This window comes from Glycine max, chromosome 18, assembly GCF_000004515.6.
Source record: "Glycine max cultivar Williams 82 chromosome 18, Glycine_max_v4.0, whole genome shotgun sequence".
Taxonomy (NCBI): Eukaryota; Viridiplantae; Streptophyta; class Magnoliopsida; order Fabales; family Fabaceae; genus Glycine; species Glycine max.
In genome coordinates this window covers 25,886,696-25,900,938 of record NC_038254.2, presented here as the reverse complement: position 1 = coordinate 25,900,938, position 14,243 = coordinate 25,886,696, and the positions used below count along the sequence as shown (strand labels likewise).

The 14,243-nt window shown below is 38.7% G+C and overlaps 1 non-coding gene across 1 annotated transcript; it reads left to right on the top strand.

Moving 5' to 3' along the window:
- Positions 1 to 5,892: 5,892 nt before the first annotated feature.
- Positions 5,893 to 5,999, top strand: LOC113000326 (small nucleolar RNA R71). The gene has a single exon (XR_003265616.1). It is a non-coding gene; the product is annotated as a small nucleolar RNA R71 (small nucleolar RNA).
- Positions 6,000 to 14,243: the final 8,244 nt, after the last annotated feature.

Below are 14,243 nucleotides of genomic sequence, written 5' to 3'. Positions count from 1 at the left end.
ATCATTTCTTGCACTGAATTGTTGGGAGTTGGAAGCCATCTTCTCAATCAAATTCCTAGCCTCAATAGGAGTCATATCACCAAGAGCTCCACCACTGGAAGCATCAATCATACCCCTCTCCATGTTGCTAAGTCCCTCGTAGAAATATTGCAGAAGGAGTTGCTCATGTTAGACAAGTGGCCTCAGATATCTTAAGAAGGGGGAGTTGAATTAAGATAACTCAAACTTTTCCTAATTAAAAATTCTATTTTGATTCTAACCCAAATCCCAAGATTCCTTTCAAAATGAACTCCTAAATAATTATGCAAATTAATCTTACTAAAAAGAAGCAATAAGCAATAAACAATAAAAGAGTTTAAGGGAAGAAAGATTACAAACTTAGATTTATACTGGTTCAGCCTCACCCTTATGCCTACATCCAGTCCCCAAGCAACCTGCTTGAGAGTTCCACTTTCTTGCAAAAGCCCTTTACAAGTTCTGAACCACACAAGGACAACCCTTCCTTTGTGTTCAGATTGCTTTACAACAAGAGACCCTTGGTCTCTTAATCCCTTTTTAGAAATAAGATGAAGAGAAGAAGAAATCTCTCTTGAAAGAGATAAATTGAACAATTAATCACTCAAATAATTCCTTATTGAATTGTAAGTGTATTGGCCAAGGAATTTTTAAGAGGATAAGATGATTTTGCTTTTAGAAAGGATAAGACCTTTTTTTTTTTTTTTCTGAAAAACTCTGAGCAAATTCGTGTTCCAAGTCACATATAAATAGACCTTTGATGGCCATTAAAAAATCATTTGAACAGATGTGACTCTTGGAAATTATTTTCTGAAATTCTACTCTGGTAATCGATTACAAGATTTGCGTAATCGATTACAGGCTTTAAAATTTGAATAAAAAATGTTCAATAACTGCTGGTAATCGATTATCATCCATGTGTAATCGATTACAGTGTAAAATTTGAATTCAAATTTCTAATGGCCGTTATAAATCATTTTGGCCACTGGTAATCGATTACATCCTCTGGCAATCGATTACCAGAGAGTAAATTTCTTGAAAAAGACATTTTAGCTTAAATTTCTTGGCCAAACCTCTTGCTGTTTCAATTTGGAATTCCCTTCCTAAATCACTAGAGATCTTCTTGATGATGTATCTTGAATCTCTTGGATTTTTTGTCTTGATCTTAACTTGAGAAGCACATGTTCACGTGGCATCAAAACATCATAATCATATGGCATCATCAAAACATCAAAGTCAAAGTCTTTGCTTCTACAATCTCCCCCTTTTTGATGATGACAATTTAATCCCTGAAATCAAGATTCAAGACAAAGTATATGCAAAGAGAGATAACGTTATGTTCACTCATTCCTTATGTTCACTCATTACATACTCCCCCTATGTTTTGGAATTAATGATCTCTTGATTTCTAAGCTTCTAAACCATCCTGTTTCTCTCCCCCCATGGCAACATCAAAAAGCCAAAGTACGTGGTAAGCAACACAAGACGGAAGAATAATAATAAAAATAACTAAAGTTCACATAATCATTCATAAGTCAAAACCAAATATAATCCAATCATAACATACTAAGTGCCAAATACCGAAATATAACGAAAGTTTAGAAAGTGATAACTTAAAAAGCATAGCCAAATACACGGCTTAAAATAAAAGATAATAATAATCTAAAACTAGGAAGGTGGTGGAAGGTCAAAGCACCGACGAAGATAACTCACATCTTCTTCAAGATGGGTGATGCGGGTATCCATTCCTTCAAAGCGACCATCCAAGGAATCAAAGCGTTTGCCAACATAGGTATGGAGGCTCCATAATTTCGAAAGAACTTCATTCATAAGGGCTGAGGAATCATCTCGCTGAGGAGGAGGAGAGGGAGTACGCTCATCTTGTGGAGGTACTGTGTCCTTCTTCAGCCATTATCAATCATGATCCTTATGGTAACCAAATGAAGTTACTACACCAGCACCAATGGCAAAAGATCGCTTGACTTGAACAAGAGGTTCATCATCAAGAGGAATTTGAAAATGACAGAGAAAAAGGGTGACCAATTGAGGATACGGAAGAGGTGCATTGGCCTGTAATGCCTTATGCATTCGGTACCTAACCAAGTGAGCCCAGTCGATCTGACGACCGGTAAGGAAAGCCCATATCAAAATCAAGTCCTCCTGAGAGGCTTGAGCCAGATTAGAAGAACGGGGAAGCAAAATTCTAACAATAATATAGTGCATGATGCGACAATCAAAGGTTAATGATCCGGCCTACAATCTATCGGTCATATCAGCCTGGTCATTACATACCATACAATGAGTATCATGACTAGAATAGTCAAACTTCCAGTCATCAACAATGGTGCCCTCAAAAGGTGCACCTTGACTGGGTAATTTAGTTAATGAAAAGAATAGAGATTGATCAATGATCATAGAAATACCATGCACCTCAGAGCGAATAATACCATCCTGAATTTTTAAATTACTGTAAAAGACTCTAACTAGTTCAGGATAATAAGGGAATTTTAAGGACATAAAATAAACTAATCCAGAGTTTTGAAACACTTGATAACAGTCAAATGTCTCATAATTAAAGAAATCTATGTCTAGGTACTTAGGGTCTAAGATGATCCTAGAAGAAAATTGAGAATTGTACCGTTGACATTGATCTTCTGAAGAAAATAGAGTAGATGATCGTGGAGATGACAAGGAAGGGTGAATTGGTGTTGTAGGTGCTTCAGATGGTCCGTGGCGGCGATGGCCAGCAGTAGCGGTGGTGGAGGATGTTCCCTTTCGCTTCTTCGACGATTCTACCATTTGATGAAGCTTTAACGAATTTCAATTGGTTGAATCGAAAGAGGAGTGAAAATGATGAAGATTGGGCTTTGTGGGACGTGATTTGGTTAAGAATTGAGGGAGTTATGAAGATTTGAAGATTAGGGAGAAAGAGGCACGTCGAGGGAAGTATGGCTGCGCAGCGCTACTGGTTTACGTGGCTATTTATAGAAGATGGCATTATGTAATCGATTACAAGGTTTGGTAATCGATTACAGGAGCACTTAGCCTTCTGGTAATCGATTACAGGATGTTGTAATAGATTATTGGCTATCTGTTCTTGTGTAGTCGATTACACGTAATGGTAATCGATTACCAGAACACTAACTAGGTTTTTTTTCTCTCTAAAATGTCTATACTAAAAACATCTAACTATATCAACATCAACACTCATACTTATTTAATTCAATCAATCAAGCATCAATCACACAATAATACATCAATCCAACATAATAACAAGAATTTCTAGTAGTTAAGCAAAATCAAGCATAATAACATACTTAACACAAACAATCAATCATTAAGCATAGATGTTTCAATCAATCAATTCAATCCTTATTTATCCAAATCACTAACATCTAAGAGACCTAATTCTCTTCTAATGGCAAAGAATGTTTCTTTGGGGAGAGGTTTTGTAAAGATATCAGCAAGCTGATTCTTTGTATCAACAAATTCTAGAACACAATCTCCCTTCAGAACATGATCTCTTCTCTATTTATCTGCTAGTAGACTGGATATCATGTTTAGTGTATGCATGTGTGCTAGGTTCCAATCCAACCCCAAACAATCACATTTGAAGTGGCCTCAGATATCTTAAGAAGATCTATTTCTTTGTTTAATTTTGAAATTTCTTTCTCTAAATCTGAAATTGTTTTCTTAGATGAAGAAACAAGTTTTGCTAGTTTAATTGATGCACTATGTAATTCAGCAAATGCATCTTGTAACTCACCAAAAGAAATAGATTTGTTAGAAGATGTTACCTCTTCGTCACTTTCATAGTTTTTGCCCATTAGACATAGATTAATCATTTCTTTTTCAGAATCATCAGACGATTCTAAGTCGTTATCATCCCATGTGATGTAGGCCTTCTTTGCCTTCTTTTCTCCAATAGTCTTCTTTTCAGACTTCTCTATTCTTTTCTTAAAGATTGGACAATCAGCCCTCAGATGTCCAGGTTGATTGCACTCAAAGCATTTTGGGATTTGAAATGACTCTTCAGTCCTTTTTTTAGGTTTGAAATTTTGTCTTCTTTGATTTCCTCTCATTCTAATAAATTTGTTGAATCTTTTGACAAAGAAGCTAAGATCTTCATCTTCATCTAAGTCAATTGAATCTTCTAAGTCACTTGAATCTTCTAAGTCACTTTCCTCTTGGATTGAAGATGAGGCTTTAAGAGCAATTTCCTTCTTCTTCTTATCATATTCTTCATGTTGATTTAGTCTTTGCAACTCCATCTCATGTTCCTGTAATTTTCCAAATAGTGTAGCAAGAGACATACAAATCTCTAGATTATGTGATGGCTGTTACTTTTGGTTGCCACTCTCTACTTAGACATCTTAACACTATTTATGAGATCCTCGTTTGGAAAAATTCTTCCTAATGATGCAAGATGATTAACTATATGTGTGAATCTTTTCTGCATATCTTGTATACTTTCATTTGTCTTCATCCTAAATAATTCATACTCATGAGATAAAGTATTTATCCTAGATCGTTTGACATCAGTTGTTCCCTCATGTGTAACTTGTAGAGTGTCCCACATATCCTTAGCACTCTTACAATTTGAAACCCTAAAATATTCATCCATTCCTAGGGCAGAAGTAATGATGTTTTTAGCCTTTAAATTGTACTGCACTAATCTTCTTCCATCTTCAGTCCACTCTTCTCTAGGTTTCTCTATTGTTGCATTTCCAGCCACCATGGTGGGTACATAAGGTCCAACTTCTATGGCTTCCCAAATGTTTAAGTCTAATGCCTCAATGAAAATTTGCATTCGGGTTTTCCAGTAGTGGTAACCCTCTCCATTAAAAATAGGAGGCCTATTTATTGAATTTCCTTCTAGGAATAAGAAGTTTGCTGAGGCCATTATTCTTGAAGCTTCTAAACTTTATACAAGAATGAAGCTCTGATACCACTTGTTAGACAAGTGGCCTCAGATATCTTAAGAAGGGGGAGTTGAATTAAGATAACTCAAACTTTTCCTAATTAAAACTTCTATTTTGATTCTAACCCAAATCCCAAGATTCCTTTCAAAATGAACTCCTAAATAATTATGCAAATTAATCTTACTGAGAAGAAGCAATAAGCAATAAACAATAAAAGAGTTTAAGGGAAGAAAGATTGCAAACTTAGATTTATACTGGTTCGGCCACACCCTTGTGCCTACGTCCAGTCCCCAAGCAACCCGCTTGAGAGTTCCACTATCTTGCAAAAACCCTTTACAAGTTCTAAACCACACAAGGACAACCCTTCCTTTGTGTTCAGATTGCTTTACAACAAGAGACCCTCGGAACCTTAATCCCTTTTTAGAAATAAGATGAAGAGAAGAAGAAATCTCTCTTGAAAGAGATAGATTGAACAATTAAGCACCCAAAGTGTATTGCAAGTGTAAGAGGATAAGATGATTTTGCTTTTTGAGAGGATAAGACCTTTTTTGTTCTGAAAAACTCTGAGCAAATTCGTGTTCCAAGTCACATATAAATAGACCATCCATGTGTAATCGATTACATAGTGTAAAATTTGAATTCAAATTTCTAATGGTTGTTATAAATCATTTTGGCCACTGGTAATCGATTACATCCAATGGTAATCGATTACCAGAGAGTAAATCTCTTGAAAAAGAAATTTTAGCTTAAATTTCTTGGCCAAAACTCATGCTATTTCAATTTGGAATTCCCTTCCTAAATCACTAGAGATCTTCTTGATGATGTATCTTGAATCTCTTGGATTTTTGTCTTGATCTTAACTTGAGAAGTACATGTTCACATGGCATCAAAACATCATGATCATATGGCATCATCAAAACATCAAAGTCAAAGTCTTTGCTTCTACAGCTCAGAAATCTAGTGATGAGGACAGCTTGCACACAATTTCTTGAATCTTTCCCAGTACTCATACAAGCTCTCTCCACTAAGTTGCCTGATGCCTGAAATGTCTTTTTTGATGGTAGTGGTCCTAGATGCAGGGAAGAATTTCTCCAAGAACACCCTCTTAAGGTCATCCCAGCTGGTAATGGACCTGAGAGCAAGGTAGTACAACCAATCTTACGCCACTCCCTCAAAAGAATAAGGAAAAGCTTTTAAAAAGATATGATCTTCCTGGACATTAAGGGGTTTCATGGTGGAATAGACAATTTGGAACTTGTCGCAACCTACCCTTCGGCGGGAGGGCGACGCGTGACTCTCTGGTGCGTCTTCCAATAAGGGAATACGCGCGGAGTCGCCACCAACGTTTATTTGAGGAAAACGTTGGAAAAACCAGAAAAGACGTGGTCTACAAATTTTAAGTGAAAGGTTTTGGAGTTGTATTTACGCACGGGGAAGGTATTAGAACCCCACACGTTCGTCACAAGGGACGATAGCCTTTAATCGAATGTGCAAACATGACTTCAATTTTAATGTTCCCTTTTACGTCTTTATTTCTTTTTGTACTTTTTATATTTTTATCTTTTTGTGGTCGACAAGGGTGTATCCCTTTGCTTCTATGTATTTCTCAATTGTGATAAGGAAATCAGACCTACGTAGTTCTTTGAGAACAAAGTGTTTGGTTAAGTTACTTTTATCCCTTTTTTTTTTTGCAAAATGTGTTTTTATTGAATTAAAGGCCATTTAAGGAGTTGGACCATTAAACAATCTTTCGATTCTTTTGAAAAGAGAGAAAACATTAAGGCATTGGACCATTAATGATCTCTTTATTTTTGAAAGAGGTAATAAAGTTACGTGTTGATTTTAGGCCTTTTTAAGAAATCTATGTTTAAATAATAAAGGTGGACAAGACCATTTCAAGGCGTTGGACCTTTAAAAATGGCTTTTTTAGGCGATGACAAAAAGTTTGGTTTATGAATTGATTTTAGCCTTAGTTTCAGTTTGGTTATCAGTCAATTCGATTATGATAGGAAAATCCAACAAAAAAAACGTCCGATTGATTTTTTTTTGATTTATTTTACTAAAAGATATTTTTGATTATTATATTATTATTTTACCTCTTTTTGGTTTCCAATGTGGTTACGGCATGACTGAACGGTCGGATTTCATTTTAACAGAAATTAATGGATGTTACAATTTACATGATCGGTGGAAATTTATTTTATTTTTTGATTAGGCGAGAAAATGACTTAAGTAAATGACTAAAGCACGTCAAAAAGGGGTAAATGAAATGAAAATAAAAGCACGCGAAACAAATGAGGACCACTAAGGGTACATAGAATGAATTGAAAAGTTCGATTTCGGGAACTTACCGGTTGAAGACTGAAGAAAACGAAGAACGAACGATGAATGTCGAAAAACGATCGAAAACCTTCGCGTAATTACTCACGGAAACGTTACGGAAGCGCCTCGGCTTGGATTTTCTTCACGGAAACAGTTTTTCTCACTAATTTGAAGTGATTCTCAGATACCAGGAGGGTTGAATATTTTTGTTCTTCCCTCCTTCCCCTATTTATAGGAAAAGGAAGGAGAAGCTTGCCACCCAGCTCGCCCAGGTGAGCTAGGTTGCTTCCTCCAGAAGCAACCGCCTTTTGGAGGAACATCCTAGAAGGCCCAAGTGGGCCTGGTTGCTATTTCAACCCCCATTTTTACTAAATACACCCCCTGCCCTTTTTTGGTGATTCTTTTTCCGTAACGTTACGGAAACTTTCGAATTTCGTAACAATACTTGTTTTCTTTCCACTATGTTACGGAACCTTACGGATTACGTAATCATCCCTTTTTTTCCTTTCGGAATGTTACGAAACTTTACGGATTGCGCACTAACACTTCCTTTTAATTTTTGGCATGTCACAAAACATCACGGATTGTGCTACAATGCTTTCTTTTGGCTTCCGACATGTCTCAGAACTTCTCGAATTGCCTAACGATGGGTGCCAAGTACCTCGAAGTGGTCAAACGAGGGTCGCATCCCAACAATGGATGGTCCCCAGATGAAATTAGGGTATGACAGTTGCCCCTCTTTACTTGTCTTTTATTGGAGATAAAATGGAAGTAAAGATAAGACACTAATTTCGTTCGAGTGAAACACCATTCGGCCGATGAATCTCCCTGCCGGTGGAACCTGCAAAAATTTGAACATGATCAGTACCGACACATCATCCTGATACTGTCGAATTCGTTCCTCTGGGCTGACGTAAGGCACAAAATGACCATAATTTGTCTCTGCGTGTTGTTGGACACGATCGAGCCTGGGCGGCAAGACGCAGAATGACCATCATTTGTCTCTGCGTGCCACCGAACACGATCTCCTCTGGATGGCGAAAAGGTGTACGGAATGACCATAATTTGTCTCTGCCCACCTCTCGACTTACTGTCCCCGAACGACAAAGGGCTCAGAATGACCATAATTTGTCTCTGCGCGTTCATCACTCGACTTGCGAAATCTGAATGACAAAGGGCGCAGAATTTGTCTCTGTGCGTTTATCACTCATCGAGAGTGCGGATAACCACATGTCATCGGGCCCGCTGCCTCTGGATGACAAAAGGCGTAGAAGACGACGTTAGTCTCTGCGTGCTATCATGCTTTGAGTCTTATATATAGATAAAAAAAGTTTAAAAGTGCGGGACCAAATAGTTCCCGCATGTCATCGGGCCCGCCGCCTCTGGATGACAAAAGGCGCAGAAGACGACGTTAGTCTCTGCGTGCTATCATGCTTTGAGTCTTATAGATAGCAAAAGGTTTATACGGATAACCGCTTGGGTATTTCCGCCTGTCACATGACTCCAAGGTCAGTATGACAGAGATTGTGGGGCGGCCGACAAAAGTGAGGCTCTTGCTCCTACGTATCCTCAATGAGGAACTCAGACCTACGTAGTTCTGGATAACTTGTGAGACTAAAAATAGTCTCGGTGTTTTCTTCACTAAAATGCGAACATGCTTTAGTAAAGAGAGAAAACATCCAACTAATCAGAGCAACATATGCTTTTTGGATGAAAAACAATGTGTCCACTGGGGAAGGGGAGCATGCTGATGAAATTTTCTCATAAATGACCATTTAGAGGAAACACTGGGTTCAACAAAAATAGAAGAAAATCACTCAAAGTGTATCAATCTCACATAGGTAAGTGTTTCATCCTAATTTTGAACCATAGATATGTCATGACTTGGCTTTGCAAGTCATTTCCTATCAAATCAAAGACTACATACGTGATCATGGATCAATAGGAGTTTTTTTCTTGGGAATGGGTTCATTTGGTGGGAACTTTGGCTTTGAGTGTTTTTTGACTTTTTCCTTTTCTGTTTTTGTTTAGTGTGAGGTGAACAAGTCACCGACGCATAGGATTTTGGTTGGCAATCAAAAGGAGAGGACCACTGTAGGTCGTGTCTTCCTTTCCCCTTTTTTTTTTGTTCACTTGGTGACAATTATGTATTGTCCAGATATTGTCTGGTCCAAAGACCTTTCTGCATATTTTTTCTGTTTTCTTCTGATCCTTGATAAGAAATTTTCTTTCTTTTTTTTGCTTTCTCCTATTTTTTTTTTATTGGGAATTTTCTCCTTTTCTCTTTTTTTCCTTTTTTGTTTTCTTCCGAGAGCAAGGATGGACATTCTCACCCTGGGTCAAGGTTTATGGTAAGTTGGGATTTTGGCTCAAGGCTTGTAGAATGACTGGACATGATAAATGTCAGGGCGTGGATTTGGCCAACGGTTCAGGGATAAAAGGGATGTCCCACATTATTTCCATGACACAAATGCAATAATGATGATTTGAAAATTTTATGCAAAACTAATTATGCATGCACCTATGTGGACACTCAAGTGTCGAAATTTTTTTGGTCGTGTGATGCTAGGGCTCATAATTCATTTTCTCTATTTTAGTCAACCCAGTATTTCCAAAATATGTTCTTCTATCAATTTGTGCATTCATCTGAGTCTATCTTGGGTGTTCGAAAAACTTTTCACTGCATTTACCCTTCAAATGTGTACACACATTTTTTTCAAAAACTAGTTATGATCAGCGAATTTTTCTTCAAATAAAAGTTGGAAATTATCTCTTTTCACAAGTATGTTGTTGTTTTAGCTAGACAACTTTTATTTTTATTTATTTTCTTTTTTTCTTCCTTCTTTTTCTTTTCTTACTTGCTCTCTTTTCCTTTTCCTCTCCTTTTTCTTTTTTAAGTTATTTGTTCATTTTTTTCTTTTTCTTTTCCCCTCTAAAAGATCGTGTAGACGGGGGCGGATACTACCTAGTTACGTCTAAACATAAGGTAAGTGAAAAACGCACGAATTGGTAAGTCGCAAAAACGGTGACGAAATAACTGAGATCCATAACGCCGAAAAATAATAACAGCAATGTTAGTAACCATGTGGACAATAACAGAAAAACAGTAATGTCAAGCAATATAGACAATAATAGAAAACATCAATAACAAACTAACAAAAAACAAACATTAATGTTAAAAACAAAAGTGCGGTGACCTCGGTCACGTGGCTCCGCTTCCTCCCAAGAATGCGAGCAAGTCTGTCATCTCCTCATCCATGCGGGCCTCCTCTGCATCGCCGAGAGCTCCTACAGGCGCCTCCTCTGCCTAGGCCTCGGGCCAATCTCCGGGCCATGCGACCTCAGTCCTAAACTGATCTGGAGTAGGGCACGCAAAAGGAGCGAAACCCTGGCCCTACTGACTGAGGCTGAGCTGGTAGAGACACTCGTGTATCTGCACCTGCCCCCGGTGATTGGCCGCCTGCTGGCGAACCAAGTGCTGTTCCATGCCTAATGACCCAGCAGGATCAGCCTGATGAGGTGGTGGCGGTGCATGTGCGACCTGTGGTGCATCACCCTGCGCCTGCCTAGGCGTGCAATACTTCTCAATGAAGGCCCGGGTGATCGGCGGCCGGATCACCTTACTAGGTGTGATAGGAACCCCAAATGATTGGCAGAGGCCTGTGATCAATGCTGGAAACCACAGGGCCCTATTAGACTTATCCGGGTCTAGAGGGTGCCTGGTGGGTGGCATACCTGCAAACAAATAGATGGCATCAGCAATCAACTGAGCCACATGGACGCTCATCCGTGTCAGGATGGCATACACCAGCTGACACTTTGGTAGAGGAAGGTCGGAGTTATGATCACTGGGCAGGACATTGCTGAGTAGCAATGTCATCCACATCTGGGTCAATGTAGTCATGCTGGTGCGCATGATCCGCACCCGCCTTCCGACAGCGGTCCGGGCAAAATCCTGACCCGGTATACATAATAGTTGGGCAATGGCCTCCTCGTCAAACCCATCGGCCCTGTTCCTTCTCTGACTAAACTCGCACTCCTGACCTTCCACTGACCCCTCACCCATGATCGCATGTCCCACACTCCCTCTTCTGTGGGCCAAGCATTGGCATAAAACTCCAGGACTATATCTGGGTCAGACTTAGCCATGGGAGTGACTAGCGACGTCCAATGTCGGCGAGGTATCTCTTCCTGAAAATCTGTGTACTCATCGTCCCTGAGATGGACGCGTCTCTCACTGTGGAATGACCATCCTTTGATGGCCTCGAAACGCTGCTGATGTTCGGCGCTCCTGAAACGGTGGCTATCAAACTCGAGAGTGGCACTGGTCCCTTCAGCCGCGATGTCCCTCCTAGATCTCTTCGTGGAAAGCTTTTTTGGAGCCATTTCCCGCGAGGACAAACATTTGGAAAGTCAATTTACAAGGAAATGCTATTTTAAAGCAAAAATGGCATGCTAATCCTTTCGATTTAGAACAAACTTGTGCACACATTTCCTTAAAAAGAACATTTACCAATGTGCATATGTGCCAAGTATCCTGCTATTTATATCAACATACAAGGATATTCAAAACATTCTAGTTACCACATGTATATTTTTTGAAAAGAATTCATATATGCATGCCCAAGGTATTGTGTCAAAATTACACATATCCATATTCAAAGTATTTTGCTACCAAAAATTACCTACACACATTTGGAGTATTTTATTTAACATAACAAATTTTTTTGTTATTTCATTCACATTTATTTATACATATATGCACATTGGAGAGCCCGTCTCATGTCATGTTCACACTTGAATTTGAAAAGGAATTTTCATGCCATCTATCTACACTTGAGAGGCAATTCCACATCACATATTCATTTTGGGAAGCATTCAAGCGTGTGTACATTTATAAAGCGCTTGACCACCTATTCAACATATACACGTTTTATTTGAAGGGTCCTTTCTCTAGCTACCTATCCTATACATATACGTACATGGTGGATAACATCTTTACCCAAACTAAGCAAACATCATGGCGCAGCCCCAGAAATCAGCCGCTGGCCTAAAGGGAAATCCCTATCATAACGCCTTCATTTTTATGCTTTCTTGTATTGAAATCAAAAGCTTGGGTTCCTAGTGGAGAAGCAAGGCTTCATGGTGAATGTGATTCAAAGGTGTTTTGATGATAACAATGATGACAACAAAAGATGATGACAAAGGTGATGAACAAAAAGCTTAAAGATCAAAGAATAACTCAAGTGAATCAAAGAACATCTCAAGTGAATCAAGAACAAGTCAAGAGTTCAAGAATCAAGAAGAATTTAAGACTCAAGAAGAAAGCCTAGAATCAAGAATCAAGATTCAAGATTCAAGATCTCAAGAATTAAGATCAAGATTCAAGACTCAAGATTCAAGAATGAAGAAAAGACTCAATCAAGATAAGTATTTGTCGCAACATGCCGTTTTGTGGGCGTGCGAGGCGAGGCTCACGGGTGCGCTTTCCAAAGGAGGAAAGATGCGCATAGTTGCCACCAACGTTTATTTGTGGAAAATGTCGGAAAAACCGAAGGAAACCGATCAAAAAGAAAATTCTAAGTTCGGGAGTTGTATTTACGTTTGAGGAAAGTATTAGCACTTGTCACGTTTGTCTCAAAGGACAACAACCTATTTTTTAGAATTGTGAAATTGTGTTATCTTACCTTTTATTTCCTTTTTTATTTTTGAGGTCGACAAAAGCGAGGCTTTTGCTCCTACGTACCCTCCATCGAAGAGGAAATCAGACCTATGTAGTTCTTTTTAAGAGTGAATCAAGCGATTCTTTTTACTTGGAAGGTGATCATTTTAAGGCGTTGGACCTTAAAAGTGATCCATTTACTTGGTATGAAAAAACTGAGATAATAAACTTTCAAATCCTTTTTTAGTGATTTTTTGTGGACGAGCTTGACTTGGCGGGTTGATTTTAGCCTTAGTTTCACTTTAGTTATTAGTCAATTTCAATTAAGAATGAGAAATCCCAAAGAGAAAATGTCCGATTGATTTTTTTCGCTTCATTTTACTAAAAAGTATTTTTTGATTATTATATTATTATTTTACCTCTTTTTTTGATTTCCAACGTGGTTACGGCACGACCGAACGACCGGAATTCATTTTAACAGAAATTAACGGATATTACAAATCAAATGATCGGTGGAAATTTATTTTATTTTTTGATTAGGCGAGAAATGACTTAAATGAATTGAAAAGCTCGGTTTGGGGTACTTACCGGTTGAAGACCGAAGAAAAACGAAGAACGAACGATGAATGTCGAAGAACGGTTGAAAATCTTCACGTAATTACTAATGGAAACGTTACGGAAGCGCCTCGGCTTGGATTCTCTTCACGGAAACAATTTTCCTCAGCAATTTCAAGAGAATACGAAGTGCCAAGAAGGCTGAACCCCTTCCTTCTTCATTCCTCCCCCTATTTATAGCAAAATAGGGGAGGAGCTTGCTACCTAGCTCACTCAGGCGAGCTCAGCTCGCCTAGGCGAGCCATGTTGCTTCCTCCAGAAGCAACCGCCCTCTGGAGGAAGAATCTGGAAGGCCCAAGTGGGCCTGATTGCTATTTGCACCCCTTTTTTTACTAAATACACCCCCTTTGCTTATTTGGGGATTCTTTTTCCGTAACGTTACAAAACTTTACGAGTTTCGTAACGATACTTATTTTCTTTCCATAATGCTACGGAACCTTACGGATCATGTATTTACTCTTTTTTAGCTTTCGAAGAAGTTACGGAAACTCACAGATTGCGTAACAATACTTCCTTTTGGTTTCCGCCACATTACGGAATTTCACGGATCGCGTAACCATGCTTTCTTTTGATTTCCGACGCGTCTCGGGACTTCACATATTGTGCAACAAAGGGTGTTAAGTACTTCGAAGCGGTCAATCAAAGGTTGCATGCCATCAAGCAATAGTCCCCGGACGAAATTAGGGTATGACAGTTGCCCCTCTTTA